Source organism: Heptranchias perlo, chromosome 16 (assembly GCF_035084215.1).
Source record: "Heptranchias perlo isolate sHepPer1 chromosome 16, sHepPer1.hap1, whole genome shotgun sequence".
NCBI classification, from domain to species: Eukaryota; Metazoa; Chordata; class Chondrichthyes; order Hexanchiformes; family Hexanchidae; genus Heptranchias; species Heptranchias perlo.
The window spans coordinates 60,829,623-60,847,133 of NC_090340.1; positions in this window are offsets into that span (position 1 = coordinate 60,829,623).

Here is a 17,511-nt window from a genome sequence, read left to right on the forward strand (position 1 = left end):
ACCCAGTCTCCAGACCCACCAAATATCCAGATCCACCCAATATCCAGACCCACCCAGTATCCAGACCCACCCAGTATCCAGACCCACCCAATATCCAGACCCACCCAGTCTCCAGACCCACCCAGTCTTCTGACCCACCCAGTCTCCAGACCCACCCAGTCTCCAGACCCACCCAGTCTCCAGACCCACCCAGTCTCCAGACCCACCCAATATCCAGACCACCCAATATCCAGACCACCCAGTCTCCAGACCCATCTCGCTATTCTCATTTTTATAAAAGGAAGCTACAATCGCACAGAAAAGGTCAGTAATTGCTATTTATCTTATCTGTGTGACATAAGCCGCCCCCATTATCATTGGCTATCGTTGAGTTTCTAGGTCCCTAACGCACTTGACAATGTTTGAACCGTTAAGGCCCAATTCTAAGAAAAGCTAATGTATTTTTAACATTTGGTAATGGGCAAATGTAGAATTTCTTGTCAAAAACAACTGCAAGCATATAACAGCTATGAGACTTACATGACTGCATAAACCATGAGAATGAAGACAATGCATCATATACAACTCCTTGGAAATCAGCTTACAGCCATTAACTCCCTTCCAGCAATCTGACAGGCCTAGATTTGGTGGTGTATTGTAGGAAATCCTTAAGTTACACTGGCAAACCCTGCACTATGTCAAAGTGCATCCATTACCTCCCTGTCCGTGGCTTAGAGACACGGGACATTCCAGCACTAGAATAAACATAGGCATAGCATTTGATTTCCTTGACACATTGTGCAGTCCAGTAATGGAATGTTCCTCCCGCACAGTAGTGGCTGACGGACATGTGCACAGTGAATGTAGGAACATGATGGGACCTGAACTATTGGGACCAGGGAACCGGCCAAGGATAAATAAGCCAGTCAGCAAGATTATCCGGATGTTCTGGAGTTTTCCTTCATTCGACAGCACCTCCCAAACCTGTGACGTCTGCCACCTAGAAGGACAGCAGGTGCATGTGTAAGATTCTCAAAATTCACAGATCCCCCAAAACTCGGAGAAAAACCCTAAAAAACCCTGAGTATGGGAAAACTTTGGCCATTGACTGAAATCCTAAGATGGAAGGATAGGTGAGAGGTCACCAGATGAATCCACAACACACACATGGAATGTGGGAGAATTACTGCTTCAGACATGTCTCTGTTTTAATGCAAAACCGACAGCAGGGGGTTGACACTCGCTGCCATTGAAAGAGGCAACTGCTCCAGACATGGTGGGGCCATGTCTTTGTTTTAAAGCAAAGCCCATCAACACCTAGGACGTTGGATACAAAAGGAAGCCTTGTGTGACAAGCTCTAAAAATCGGAATTAACAATGACCCATCGGGAGAAGCAATTGCAACATGATGAGGGACCATCAAAAAGCCATCAAAGATTCTTAAGGACTTTGTAAGAACTGTTTAAACAGACATGAAGTGTTTTTTTTAAAGGTGACGAAGACCATTGTAAGAGAGGGATACACAAGTGGAAACTCGAAACCTCTCTCTCTCTCTCTCTCTCTCTGGTTCTTGCTGGCTGTTGTGTGCTGCTGGTCTTGTTCTGCCTGTCTCTGGAAGGAAGAGCAGCTTCCAGCGAACAACAAGGAAAGCAGTTCGACAGGGAAGGTCAGCAGCTCTAGAAGCAGGCCGACACACAAGAAGAAACCAGAGCAACTGCCCCAGTGACCATCAGACACCTCGCGGCTACAAGGACCTTACGAAACAACCAACCGAATATTACCACCAACCAACCGGGTAATATTGGGCCACCGCGACCAAAGAAAACCAACTCGGGAGAAAACCGAAGATCCACAAAGTTTCCACTCTACAATCTATTTCTGACTTACCTCTGGGTGAATTACTGTCAAGGATTCGTTTGGTGAGCATTATCTCTGGCCCTTTAGAGTCCAACTTAGCTAGTACAGTGGGATTGGGAGGGGGGAGGTATCTTTCTACTGTAATTTCCCTCGTGTGTACTGAAGTGTTCCCTATTTTATTCGAGTGTTAAGATTGTTGTGTTGTATTTTCTCTCTTGAATAAAGGTCAAAGTTTCTTGCACCAAAACCAGTTGTCTGCTGCACTTTGTCACAACCCCCAAATAAGTCCAAGGTCTAGAAGCCAGGGAGTGGGAGCGATTCGGACCGCTCAGAAGTCAGAGGTGAAGCTGACACACACCACCACCCCCTACACATGGGAACATCATCACCTCCAAGTTCTCCTTCAAGTCACACTCCATTCCGACTTGGACCATATTTCGGCTGGTCTTTCATCGTCGCTGGGTCGAAACCCTGGAACTCCTGCCCACAAGATCCAAGGTACTGTCGGGTGCTGTTTCGTTACCAGATTCCTTTAATGGTACCATGTTCTCCATCTATTCCCAGGTCCCTTTGGTAATGTGTACAGCTTTGAGCCTGCTTGCCACCCGCTGCCAGGAATGGTATCCTGACATCCTCTGAAGAGGTTGCTGCAATGCCAAATTAGGTAACCCTCCTTCTACTGGCCTCATGGAGCTACGTGCCCATTTAGCCATCCATCGTAGGAACACAGGAACAGGAGGAGGCCATTCAGCCCCTCGAGCCTGTTCCACCATTCAATTAGATTATGGCTGATCTTAACTCCATCTACCTGCCTTGGTTCCATAACCTTTAATACCCTTACCTAACAAAAATCTAGCAATCTCAGTTTTGAAATTGTCAATTGATCCCCAGCCTCAACAGCTTTCTGGGTGAGAGAGTTCCAGATTGCCACTATCCTTTGTGTGAAAAAGTACTTCCTGACATCACCCCTGAATGACCTAGCTTTAATTCTAAGATTATGTCCCCTTTTTCTGGACTCCCCCACCAGAGGAAATAGTTTCTTTCTATCTGCCCTATCAACTCCTTTAACTATCTTAAACACCTAAATTAGATCACCCCTTAATCTTCTAAACTCGAGGGGATACAAGCCTAGTCTATGTTATATGTCCTCATTAATTTAACACTTTTTGCCCCAATATTATTCCGGTGAATCTGTGCTGCTCCCCCTCCAAAGCCAGTATATCCCTCCTGGAGTGCGGTGCCCAGAACTGAACGCAGTGCTCCAGATGCGGTCTAACCAGAGCTCTGTACAGCTGTAACAGAACGTCCACTACTTCACACAAGGGCTCTGCTGCTGTGCCACTTTTCATTTGCCCAAGGAATCTGTTTTGTGCCTCTGTATTGGACTTCCTTCCATTCTTCATTCATACATGAAACTTCTCCCCCTCCCCACTAACCATAACCAAGGCCGATTAATATCAGCAATTCATTTCAAAGTTTTTATAAAGACTGAAACAAATATGTGTCCCGACCTGCAGGAACTTATCTTTAATGGTGTGCATCCCTTTAATTTACCCCTGGAGTTTTTGAGTCCTGATTGAACCATTAAGAGGCAGCATTATAATTCAGTGGCAGAATTTAATAGACCTCGAGGGGTTTAATCAATGTGGTTCTTCATAAACGTAACAGTAACGACATTCCCATTGTTCTAAATCAATATTGCCTGATGTGTAAAATCTGAGGCAGTGTCGATAATGAAGAATATTCAAGGTCACAGATTATTGTGTTCTGAATTCTGCTTTATTCTCAATTTTCCACATCCCACTGCTGAAGATATTGACTCATTTCAAAGTATGGCATCACAGTGTTGGCCTCATCCTCCTTCCACTCCCTAGTGGCCATTCTCAGCACTGCCTGGACAGTGCGTGTCCACGGGCTATTAATCTATGAACGGGTGCACAGCCAAGAACAATGCTGTCCTCAGCCACATCCACACACACGATACGGGACAGTGATCAGGAGCAGGGACCCTTGATTGATTTTTTTTCCCCTCTCCCTAACTCAGAATCTCCAAGGCTGATTACAGTTCTCCTGCCACTGACCTGGCTGAAACTAGCAAAGACAGGGATCAAACCTGGGACATAAGAACATACGAACAAAAGAAATAGGAGCAGGAGTAGGCCAATCGGCCCCTCGAGCCTGCTCCGCCATTCAATAAGATCATGGCTGATCTGATCCTAACCTCAAATCTAAATTCATGTCCAATTTCCTGCCCGCTCCCCGTAACCCCTAATTCCCTTTACTTCTAGGAAACTGTCTATTTCTGTTTTAAATTTATTTCATGATATAGCCTTGCTGATCAATGTGTCTTAGAGTGAGGCTGTGGGAGAGTTGTCATCCACTTTGAGTTCTTTGTGCAACACAACGATTCCAAATATTAGATCTTCTCAGTCGAGGCATTATAGCAGAGTTTGATTTTGGGGATTTTTAGGGCTGACTTTCTGAGTTCACACTTGACACAGGGACTGATGATCAGGGGAAGAAGATACTGGAAATCCGGGCACGAGAGCTGCACAATTTTCTATTAATGGTTGGAAAATCGTGTGCAATGCACACCTGGGTGTCCAATATTCACTTCAAGCAGGAAATGCATCCCCCTCTCCCAGAAGTGCAAAGTCTGTAAAATAACTCGATGAGATGTGTTGCCACAATTATAGACTGTAAGTGGGGCCAACAAAACTCTGGGAGGAGTGGCAATGACAACAAACAGCAGCTCAGCATTAAAAATCTTTCTCTTTGGCTGCTTCAGCCAGTCCGGCCCAACCCCTTCCCCCTGGCAGGGTGCCACTCCAAATGCCTGGGGGCGCCATTAATGGCACGGATACCTGCTCCCATCGTGCAAATGACCCTGTCCTTCGGAATTGGGACAGGAAGAAAGGAAGGGAGGGAGGGGGGGGAAGGAGGGATGGAAGGAAGGAAGGAAGGAAGGAGGGAGGGAGGGAGTGAGGCAGGGAGAAAGGAAGGAATGGAAGAACTTGCATTCCTATAGCGCCTTTCATGACCTCAGGACACCCCAAAGTACTTTACAACCAATGAAGTACTTTTGAAATGTAAAATGTGTTGTAAGGTAGGAAACACAGCAGCCAATTTGCGCACAGTAAGCTCCCACAAACGGCAATGTGATAATGACCAGACAGTCTGTTTTAGTGGTGTTGGTTGAGGGATAAATACTCACCAGGACACTCGGCCACACTTCTGGCGGTGCAGGTAACAAGCTCTTTGTTACCATCGACATCACATTGTACCAAAGCATTGCACTGGGATCTGACCACCTGATCAACATCTACAACTCCATGTAAAGTTCCAAATACCCACCCCCCACCCCACCCCCAATGTATAGAAGTTCTAATTTAGTTGATAGTCTAGCATAAAATGTTTTGACAAGGTTGACACGAGTATAATAACAATATCGAACAATGTTTTCCTAAATCTTTTCACACTTCCGGTAACAGATCATGTCTGAAAGTACAGTTCTGCACATTGGTTGCAAAATTATTTCTTAGTCTGATAATTAAGTATATAAGAAGCATGCAAAACTAGTAAAAGACCATCTGGTTCATTAAACGCACTCCACTCAGCAGACCATGCACTGTTTGTATTGTCCTTGACTCTCCCCTGACAAGTTTAGGACAAGTGTGAGGATACTCAGTTCATGTGGGAAGCAGGAGGATGCTGCAATGGAAAGATGGTTGGGTTAGTATGCAATCTAACGGGCTGAAGGTTTTCTACATCTGAACCCATCTTGTGGGCTCGAGTGGGACCCTCCGACAGCTCCTCACTCGAAGCCAGAACTTTGAGCCGTTGAAGTCCCCTTTGGATCTCCCTCCCTAAACCCCTGCAGCTTTCCTCCTGCATTTAAAAACCTCCTCAAAACAATTCTCTTCCACCAGCTCTCCTTAATCTTCTTTATCCACTCAGTCCATTCCTATTCCCTGTGATGTGCCTTCGGGCATTTTATTACGTTCAAGGTCTCTGTATAAATACATGCCATTATTTAAAGGTTGGAAAAATGTAAAGGAAAAATACTTTGTGTTTACATTAGAAAAACCTCAAGAAATGTCTCTGAGCGACGAACCAGCGGCACGCGCCACTCATTAGATTTAAATTCACTCGTTAAGTTACCGCGTTCTTTTTTGGCAGCAACTTCCTTGAGCTGCGAGTTCAACTAAGGTCAGCGTCCCTTCCCGGGCTGCGTGAGCGGTGGAAGGATCGCCAAGGCCCCCTCAACCAATCAGCTGGAAGCAAGCCACGCTGTGAGAACCAGGAACCAGGAGTTCATTCACAAACAGCGCAAACTAAATACCCATGATGTACCCGATAAGGTATTATAAAATGACACGGAGAAAGCAAAATAAAGAGAGGATAAGATAATTAAAAGACTGAGATAAAAGAGAACGAAGGAAAAAGTTTTTTAAAAATTATTTTTTTAATTTAAAGTTTTCTTTACTATTAAAATCAGGAGTAATGAGACTCCACATTTTTAAAAGTTAATTTTTAGTGTCAGAGAGATTGTTTGGCAGTCATTAAGACTTACCGTGCTGTTAAAACTTAGTTTAGACCTAAAAAACTGAGCGCTCCTGTTTTGTGGCGAGGTTAGTTAGTTTCCTGCGGGGCAGGAGAGTAAGTTGGTGCTGGTCTGTTGATTCTGTTGATTGCAGCTGGCGATATCCCTTTAAGGCGAAGCGGTCACATCGCCGGCGACCCAGGAAGAGTAAGTTCCAGATTTCCGCGTTTGACTGTGAATGTGCGGTCACTGGAATGTGGTCTTTGATTTCACTGCTAACAACGCTGAGCGCCGTTATTTTAAAAGCAATTTCTGGCCCATGTTTGACATTTCTTCCCCATCTAGGAATTATTCAAGTAAAAATTGCAAGATATCGATCTGGTTTTTAATTGTTGGCCACTTGAATTTCAGATAACTTTCCATAGTCCAAATTCTATTGGAACCATAATTCCACAAGGCATTTGGTCATCTGTATCTTTGCAGACCCTTTTAACTTTCAATAACGTTCCAAATACACACTCCTACGCACCGTTCTTTCACACTGCTGAAATCAAGGGTTATTTCACCATTTCATTGAGCTCATTCTTTCAAAACCATTGAATTCTTTAAATGTCTCAGCCATCCCTTTCTTTTACAATCTACAGACATCCAAGACTGGTGTTAATTGACTGCTCCTTGATTCATCTCCTCTTTGTTCCTATGCTTTTATTTTCAGTGCCAGAGAGGTTGTTTGGCAGTCATTAAGACTTACCTCACTGTTAAAACTTATTTTAGACCTAAAAAGCTGAGCGTACCTGTTTTGTGGTGAGATTAGTTCATTTCCAGCTGGGCAGGAGAGCAAGTTGGCGTTGGTCCGTTGATTCCATTGATTGCAGCCGGCGATATCCTTTTAAGGCAAAGCTGTGACACTATTTATTGGTGATGCCTTGTGCTATGGGCCTTGGGTCCATCACCCAGGTCCTTACCTCTAAAATGACACGTTTAATCAGGACAACTCAGCCCTGGTACCATTGGCGTGCGGGACCCCAAGAGCACCTGATGTGGAGGGTCTACATAAAACTGTGGTCTGGCCTAAAGCACCGATCCAACTCCCACTCAGCCAACATGGTGCAGATTCTGAGATTTGCCTCGGTTTCTCAGTTAAAAGAAAGCATTGGCCAGCAGAGTGCTGCGGGTGGTCACTTGGTGTCAGTCGTGGCTCTGTGGGTAGCACTCTCAATTTGTAGGTTCAAGTCCCCCTCCTGACACTTGAGCCCATAACCTAGGCTGACACTCCTGGTGCAGCCTCAGGGAGTGCTGCACTGTTGGAGGTGCCATTTTTTGGATGAGATCATTAAATCGAGGTCTTGTCTGCCCCCTCAGGAGTTCTCCCTGGTGTCCTGGTCAACATTTATCCTTCAACCAACATCACTAAAAACAGATTATCTGGTCATTATCACCTTGCTGTTTGTGGGCAAATTGGCTGCCTCGTTTCCTACATTACAACAGTGACTACACTTCAAAAGTGCTTCATTGCCTGTAAAGTGCTTTGGGACGTCCTGAGGTTGTGAAAGGCGCTATATAAATGCAAGTTCCTTCCTTCCATTCTATAAATTATGATGTTCTACCACACTGGAGGTAGACTGTCCTAATGACAGCAGCGTGCTACTGGTTTTATCTCTCCCTAGATTAGCATTACAGGAAACGAGGCATCAGGAGTTATCAGTATTAATGTCCCTCATCTTAGTAATTTGAGACAGTACATGTGGTGAGTGTAACAGGCTTGGGGGGAAAAAGGTAACTTTGGACCTATGGTTCCCAAAGCTCTCCACCACTGGGGATTTTCCTCGTCTCATGTCTGGGGTTGTTGTAGACTAACTGATAGAGATTGATGACTATGATTAATCAACAACTCCATTATCCTTATATCATGCGACTACCAGGATGGTAGAAGGTGAACTAGATGGCCTCGGTCTTTTTTTGTCTAGCCGTTCCAATGTTTCTATCCCTTCAGACTTCACTCACTATCGCTGATGTTTGATGACAGGGGAATTCTGAAGGCCTGTCCGCATTGCGGGTACTACCCAGGCATAAACTCCTGTCACCATCGTGATAACCCTCCTGCCAGATAACGCTGTCAAGAGAATCACCTGAAGACAGACTGTGCCACTTGCCATTTTACACATACAGAAAGAGGCAGCTGGACTCAAAAGGCTGAGATCAAGTGACTCCAAGGGAAGGGTCGCCCAGCGTGACCTTCATAGCTGCTGCTTTACCCTCTGCACTAACAGGCATAGGGAATTCTGCCAGCTCACCCGAGCAGCCTGCCAGCCATTCTCAGCTCATGCACAGCTTGCGTCATCAAACTCGAGTCCAGTGTGCTTGGTGCTTGGTGTTCCCGTGCACTGCTGTTTCTGATCTCCTCACTCTTGGGTACCAGGTCTTACAAGCAGTCCAAGCATTAACTTTAAGAGGTCATTTTCCAACTTCACATGACCGGAGGGGAGCCTCGCCCGTCGGGAGAACGTATTAAGAAATTTTGGCGCACACTTGTGCGTGTCTTTTACAACCTAATGGTCGCAAGATCAAGTGTAGCCCTTGCTCGAGTTTTGTTCTGAGCTTCCAGTGGGTGAGGCTTCCCATTGGCATTGTGAAGTGAGAAAATTGCTCATTCAGGATTATCCAGCTCGACTGGAATTTATTCGGTGGGTGGATTACTTGTAACTGAGGAGCATAATTCCAGAAAATGTTGATTTCTTTTGGCTTTGCCTCACACTTAGAGCCAGGAAACATGAATGAGGGATTTTACGAGAAGCTATTTCGGGGAAAGCAGCTTGGCTGATTTATCATTTCACTTCATTTCTTTCTCTCTTTCTTTCCTTCTGTCTTTCTTTCTTTCTTTCCTTCTTTCTTTCTCCTTTCTTTCTTTCTCTCTTTCCTTCCTTCCGTCTTTATTTCTTCTTTCCTTCTTTCTTTCTTTCTCTCTTTCTTTATTTCCTTCTGTCTTTCTTTTTTTCCTTCTGTCTTTCTTTCTTCTTTCCTTCTTTCTTTCTTTCTCTCTTTCTTTATTTCCTTCTGTCTTTCTTTCTTTCTTTCCTTCTGTCTTTTTTTCCTTCTTTATTTCTTTCCTTCTGTCTTTATTTCTTCTTTCCTTTTCTTTCTTTCTCTCTTTCTTTATTTCCTTCTGTCTTTCTTTCTTTCTTTCTTTCCTTCTGTCTTTTTTTCCTTCTTTCTTTCTTTCCTTCTGTCTTTCTTTCTTCCTTCCCAGTTTAAAACTCCTTAGCTATCCAGGTGGGCTCAACGAGCTGGGATTCTATACTTTAGAGAAGCGTAGAGTTACAGAGGGTTTGATCGAGGTTTGTAAAATAATGGAGGGATTAAATTGTGTGGATATGGATCAATTATTTGAGCTAAATATATTGGGGATGACCAAGAATCGCGCTTACATGTTACGTGAGGGCAGGACGAGGTAGGCTGTCAGGTGGTTCTTCTTTCCCCAGAGAATAGTGGACCTCTGGAACAGGCTGCCGGCTCGTGTGGTGAACGCTGATTTGTTATTGCTTCAAGCGAGAGCCGGACCTGTTTCTAGCTGGGACGGAGATCACCTCGCACAAGAGGTAGATATCCTGTATTATAAATCAGGGTCAATGTGATCCCCTGGACTGGTTTTGATCGCCCAAAGGGGTTGGAGAGGAATTTTCCAGTTTCTCCCCACTAATTGGCCAGGGTTTCTTTCTGTTTTTCTCGCCTCTCTCAGGAGGTTACTTGGCTCCAGGTGGGGTGGGGAGTGTATATACAGTGATACAAAACACATCACAACTGTGTGGGATAGGCTGGATAGACCAGTAAGTCTTTTCCTGTTCGTCATTTTTCTACGTTTGTATGTTAGTGTTGTAATGTCGGGAAAAGTTACTCAACGAATGGTGTTGAAATGGCTGAGAGAGAGACTGAAGGAGATCTGCGTGTGGTAGTAACTTCCATTGTGATCATACCAGTCATTACAAACATAACAAGGAGCCCCAATGTCAAAGCACCAGTGTATAGGAACATTAGGGACAGGAGTAGACCATTCCGTCCCCCGAGCCTGCACTGCCATTCAGTCAGATCATGGCTGATCTGTACCTCAACTCCATTTACCTGCTCCATATCCCTTGATACCCTTACCCAACAAAAATCTACCTCAGTCTTAAAATCACCAATCGTCCCCCAGAATTCACAGCCTTTTGGGGGAGAGAGTTCCAGATTTTCACTGCCCTTTGTGTGCAAAAGTGATTCCTGATTTCCCTCCTAAATGGCCTAGCTTTAATTTCGAGATTATGTCCCCTCGTTTTTGATTTCCCCTCCAGAGGAAATTCTCTGTATCTACCCCATCGAATCCATTCAACATTTTAAACACCTCAATCAGATCACCCCTCAGTCTTCTATAGTCAAGGGAATACAAGCCAAGTTTATGCAACCCGTCCTCATAATAAAGCCCCCGATATCATTCTAGTGAATCTGCGCTGCACCCACTCCAAGGCCAATATATTCTTCCTGAGAAGCGGTGCCCAGAACTGAACGCAGGACTCCAGGTGAGGTCTGATCAAGGCTCTGTATAACTGAAGCATAACTTCCACTCCATGGAAATCCAGCCTGCTTGAGAAAAATAATGGTGTACCTAGAATGGTCTTCTGGGTTAGGGTAACTGAGGCAAAAGCCGTGGAATCATTTCAAGAACAGTTGGATGCAGTGATGGGGGGGATCTGTAGAGTTGCACAGAAAGTGAGAGGGGGAAGATCATAGCCTCCCTTTTCTGTGTGACCCCTTGTCGCTTTGATCAATTCCATCTGTTTTTATCAATGTTAACTTAATATAAAACCAGAATCACTCATTTGTTTTTTGTGTTGTCACTTTATCCTACATCTTCACATCTGGATATCATACCCCCATGTCAGGGAACAAAGACATTATTGATTTGTGCTAATGCCCAGCTTGGCTGCTTTGAACTTCCTGTATTGTTTGCTCAAAATAACAATTTAAAAAAAAATCAAAGTCTGTATGAATCTGCATTAATTTCAGCCCTCCTTTAGTCGATAGATGAAACAAATCTAAATGGATTTATTTTAGTAATTAAGTAAAACCGAGATATAGTTTAACCATTTAGCATCCATACAGAAACAAGGCAGGTTATGGCAGTTTGGATGCATACCGTGAATCAGAAATGTCATGACGTGCCTTTTCTCTTCAAGGTGTTGACTGACCCGCTGTGTATTTCCAGTATTTTCTGTTCCCATTTCAGTCTCCTCTTATTATTTTCGAGTTTAACCAAGGGATCTTTTACGTCCACCTGAGAGGGCAGACGGGGACTCGGTTTAACGTCTCATCCGAAAGACGGCAGTGCAGCATTCACTCAGTACTGCACTGGGGTGACACATCGAAATATACCATTCAGCGCTAATCCCAGTTGGCACTTAGCGGACTGTGACCCAATCCTGATGGTGCGGTGACTCCTCATCTGTCTTAATTAGTACCAATGAGAACTGGAGATAGAAAGAAAGACTTGAATTTAAGTCTACCTTTATTATATTTCTCAAACATCTCGTAATATTGCACATACAATGAATTACTTAGAAGTGCAGAGAATCTTTTTAGGTAGGGTGTCAGCCGTGGCTCAGTGGGTAGCAGTCTCCCATTTGAGTGAGAAGGTTGTGGATTCAAGTCCCACTCCAGAGACTTGAGCACATAATCCAGGCTGACACTCCAGTGCAGCTCTGAGGGAGTGCTGCACTGTTGGGCAGACCGTCTTTTAGATGAGATGTTAAACCGAGGCCCCGTCTGCCCTCTCACATAGACGTAAAAGATCCCAAGGCACTACTGGAAGTAGAGCAGGGCAGTTCTCCCTGGTGTCCCGGCCAATATTTATCCCTCAACCATCAACACCAAAAACAGATAGTCTGGTCATTACCTCATTGCTGTGTCGAAGCGTCCTACCCAATGTGATACTAAGCCATAGAGACCTTAGCAGTTGATGTCAGCTGCGTTGGCAATGGGATCGCTCCAAGTGGAGAGGACGCCACTGCGTTAGGGAGGGGAAAAGTTGGACGGGGTTACCCGCTCCTGATCACTTTCCCGTCGACCTCCGCAGGAAAGTGTAAGTGTTGCAGGCATCGGGCCAGGACAGGGTCGGGTTCTGCTTTGTCCTCACACATGAAGGAAAACCAGTTGGGTGAGGCACGGGAGGACGGCCCACACAAGCACAACCATAGCCCAGCGTGTGTCAGTGCAGTCAGGAGAGAAGGGGAACAAAATCAGCGTCAATAAGAATAAGCATAATCAGAGAAACCCAAACACAAATCCGTGATAGATAATCAATATGTTGTGATGTTGACACCGTCCTAAGGCACAGATGGGCACGTGAGGTAACGATGACTGTCTGCAGCATAAACAGATGTCGGAGAGATTCAATATCCAAGTGGATATCATTATAGCCAAGGAACAGGATAGGATAAGGATTGTCCTGGAGTCTCCAGGAATTAACAACTAATCTCCAAGACACCGCTGTGAGCAAAAACCCGGGAGGGAAATCATAGGGGCATTAAAAAAATAGTTTTAAAAAAAATTTTCTTTGAACATTTTTTGTTTATTAGTTATAAAAAAAAATCAGACATGGGAAAATAAAAGCTGTTTAACTCTGACAGTAAAGAATCATCCAATCAGGTAACGAAGAGTCTGTTCACGTTCCAATTGACCGTGGGGAAGGCGGGGTGTTGAGATGATGGACATTCCGGGCGACCAATGGCGAGAGAGTGTGGGGGCGGGGCGCTTGGAGGAGGCAGGAGGTCATGTGATGAAACCTCCAGGAATATGTCCAACCAGAGTTGGCAACCCCTAGGACAGAGCCTTTGAAAAGCAGTGAGCATAGAGGCACTGCACGTTTTCAAAGACTTCAGTGGAGTATTGAAATCCACTGAGAGTGGTTCCCACTGCTCACCCAGCTCTTAATTTTTTTTCTCTTTTCTGGATATTCATTCTGTGGACGTGGGCATCACTGGCAAGGCCGGCACTTATTGCCATCCCTAGATGCCCTTGGGGAAGGTGGAGTTGGCGGTGAGCCTTCTTGAACCGCTGCTATCTGTGTGGTGACTCTTTGTCGCAGATTGGTGCAACTGAGCGGCTCGCGAGGCCACCTCAGAGACTTTGCCCCCCAGTGGTACATGGGAACCTAAAAATAAGTCAAGGGGAGCAACTTGCTAGATTTAACATCAGTCAGAAAATGGTAGTGGAGAGAATAATGTAACAATATGCCAGTTATGAGGAGTGACTTGAGATGCTGGATCAGAGAGGGAGATTTAATAGAGGGTTTTTAATATAATTGAAGGATGTTGATAGAATTTTTAAAAATTCGTTCTCGGAATGTGGACATCATTGGTAAGGCCAGCATTTATTACCCAGTTCTGACGAAAGGTCATCGACCTGAAACGTTAACTCTATTTCCTTCTCCACAGATGCTGCCCTGACTTACTGAGCTTTTCCAGCATTTTCTGTTTTTATTTATTACCCATAGATAAAGTGAATAAAGAGAGACTCTCCCCATTGCCGGAGGACCAGAGGACACAGATTTAAGGTGATTGGCAAAAGAACCAAAGGCAAAGTGAGGAAATACTTTTTTTACGCAGCGAGTTGTTATGATCTGGAATGCGCTGCCTGAAAGGGCGGTGGAAGCAGATTTGATCGTGGCTTTCAAAAAGGAATTGGAAAAATATTTGAAGGGAAACAGTTTGAAGGGCCACGGGGAAAGAGCGGGGGAATGGGACTAACTGGATAACTCTTACAAAGAGCCGGCACAGGCTCGATGGGCTGAATGGCCTCCTTCTGTGCTGTAACCATTCTATGATTCCATGATTTTATGATGCTCGTTGCCCCTGAAAAGATGGTGGTGGGCCGCCTTCTTCACCATCTGCGAATCGTTTGCCCAGGTTTGTTTTCCTGGGCTGGAAGGAGCGCTGTGAGTGAGTGAGTGAGGGTGGAATTGGGATCGGACTCGGGCTCTGGCCGTGATGCCCTGTACCGTCAGCCAGCCTCCTGACACTCGCTGCTCACAGAGCACAGCAAAGGCATAGCTGGGTGAAGTGCTGGCTTGCCAGCATTAAGGAAAAATGAAGATTGAGGGGTGGGAGTGCTGTTTGAAAGAGATTACAACAAAAAGCACATTTATCGTTTGTGAATCCTTAATGACAGATTAAAGTTTGAGTTGATGATCAGTTCAATCTGGTGCCTCGATTCTCAGTCAGACAACCCTTTCTTTCCAATATATTTTTATAACCAATAAATGAAAGAAAACACACCAATTTTCTCCCGGGGCTTTTTCTCGCAGCAGAGTCCAGGAAATTAATCTTTAATTCAGGGGGATTCCAGGACAATCCTGGAGTTTTAGCAGGCCTGGTGAGGTGGGATGGCAGGTTGATCAATTGAAAGGAGACAGGCTTTTTGGGCCTGTTGCCCTTGTTCTTGCGTGTAAACATTCATCTGTCGTTCTGCACTGCTGACGGTAAATGAAGCGGCAAGGCTGTGACAGTGCTACACTAGTGGATCAATGATGGGCTGTGTTGTACTCGCTTTGCTCTCTGCATCTGTTCCTCGCTGCCTTCAATGCGGCAAAGTGAACCTTTTGGGACGTTTGAGTATTGCTTCAAGTCTTCTCCATCTCCCTCGCTGGATTTCACTGATCTAACCTACGGTGCATCTCATGCTTTTTTACTCCCTCCCTTGTGTAGCTATCATTGCAGCTCCTGCAGAGTCGCAACTGTGCAAGCGCACTGCGTATGTTGCACAAGTGATCTTTCAATCTTCCTCTCTGACTTGCGCAGCTTCTATGTGGCTTCCAAACTGACTAGCTGCATCTTCTCTGACTCTCCCTGCTGCACTTGGGCCCCATTTTTAAAGGGCAGGGGATGGTGGGGGGGGTGGGGTGGGGAATCGCGGTCCCCAGAAATGTGGGGGAGGGGTGGTCAGCAAACCCGAGAAGTCCAGGGCCATGGAGGCCCGGCTGGGCCTCAGTACCATGAATGTTCTCGCTGAACCGCCCGCGCCCAGACAGATCCGCTACACAGCTGAGGGGCGGGCGGGTCAGCGAGGGCAGGCCGCAGCCGGGGACACGGGTAAGTGGTGATGGGGGCGAGGAGGGTGGAGGGGCTTTCGACTAGATCAGTGGGTGAGGGGGAGGGGGCGCGGGGAAGCCTGGGGCAAGGGAGGCCCACGGCTTCCTTGCGAAGCTGTGAGGAGGCTCCCCCTGGCCCACAAGGGAACCAAAAATAAAGCTTTAATGCTGACCGTGCTGGGCCTCTGCAGGCCCAAGATCCCCCTCCCGATAGGTCTGGCCTGAGGTGGTGGTGGGCGGGTGAAGCCGTCACTTTTCGCCTCATTCAGACCTCCAGCTAAAATTGCAGATCTAGTCCCGATGACCTCCCTGGGCCCTGATCTGCCGATAATTAAAGTAGGAACGCGCTGCCTTCCTGCGGGAGACCCGCTCGCCTGCTCAGGATGAGCTGAGAGCCACTGGGTTCGGGCCCCATCTCCGGAACCTCCTCCAACCCTGTAACCCTCTGAGAGTACGGTAGCATAGCGGTTATGTTACTGGACTAGTAATCCAGAGATCCTGGACTTGAATTCGAAGTTTAAATTCAATTAATTAATTAAATAAATAAAATCCGGAATAAAAAAATAGTATCAGTAACGGTGGCCATGAAATTACGGGATTGTCGTAAAAACCCATCTAGTTCACGAATGCTCTTTAGGAAAGGAAACCTGCCGGTCTGGCCCATATGTGACACCAGACCAACAGCAATGTGGTTGATTCTTAATCGTCTTCTGAAATGGCTCAGCAAGCCAATCTTGCCACAAAAAGTCATTATAAGAATAAAACCGGATGGACCTCCCGGCATCGGACATGACAAAGGCAAACCATGCCCAGTTGACCCTGCAAAGTCCTCCTCGCTAACATCTGGGGATGGTGCCAATAATTGGGAGAGCTGTCCCACAGCTTGATATAGCCATGCTCACAGAATCATACCTTTGAGCCAACGTCCCTGGCTCTTGCATCACCATCCCTCGGTATGTCCTGTCCCACCGGCAGGACAGATCCACCAGAGGTGGCGGTACAGTGATATATACAGTCAGGAGGGAGTGGTCCTGGGAGTCCTCAACATTGACTCCGGACCCCATGAAAATCTCACGGCATCAGGTCAAACATAGGCAAGGAAACCTCCTGCTGATTACCACCTACTGCCCTCCCTCAGCTGATGAATCAGTCCTCCGCCATGTTGAGAAGCACTGAGGGTAGCCAGGGCACAGAATGTACTCTGGGTGGGGGACTTCAATGTCCATCACCACTGGCTCGGAGCACCATTACTGACCGAGCTGGCTGAGTCCTGAAAGATACAGCTGCCAGATTGGGCCTGCTGCAGGTGGTGAGAGAACCAACACGAAGGAAAAACCTACTTGACCTCGTCCTCACCAATCTATCTGTCGCAGATGCATCTGTCCATAACAGTATTGGTAGGAGTGACCACCGCACAGTCCTCATGGCTTTTGTCGCCTGCTATTCATTGAAGTAGCAAGCATTTTGAGCGTGACAAATATTAACACTTGTGACGTATTTGTTATATTTAATGTAAGATGTTTGACCTGACAGTCCTTGTGGAGACGAAGTCTCGTCTTTGCACTGAGGACACCGTCCAACATGTTGTGTGGCACTACCACCGTGCTGAGCGGGATAGATTCATAACAGATCTAGCCGCTCAAAACTGGGCATCCATGAGGCGCTGTGGGCCATCATCAGCAGCAGACTTGTATTCCAGCACAATCTGTAACCTCATGGCCCGGCATATTCCTCACTCTACCATTACCAACAAGCCAGGAGATCAACCCTGGTCCAATGAGGAGTGTAGAAGAGCATGCCAGGAGCAGCACCAGGCATACCTAAAAATGAGGTGCTAACCTGGTGAAGCTACAACAGAGGACTACATGCATGCTAAACAGCGGAAGCAACATGCTAAAGACAGAGCTAAGCGATTCCACAACCAACGGATGAGATCAAAGCTCTGCAGTCCTGCCACATCCAGTCGTGAATGGTGGTGGACAATTATACAACTAATGGGAGGAGGAAGCTCTGCAAA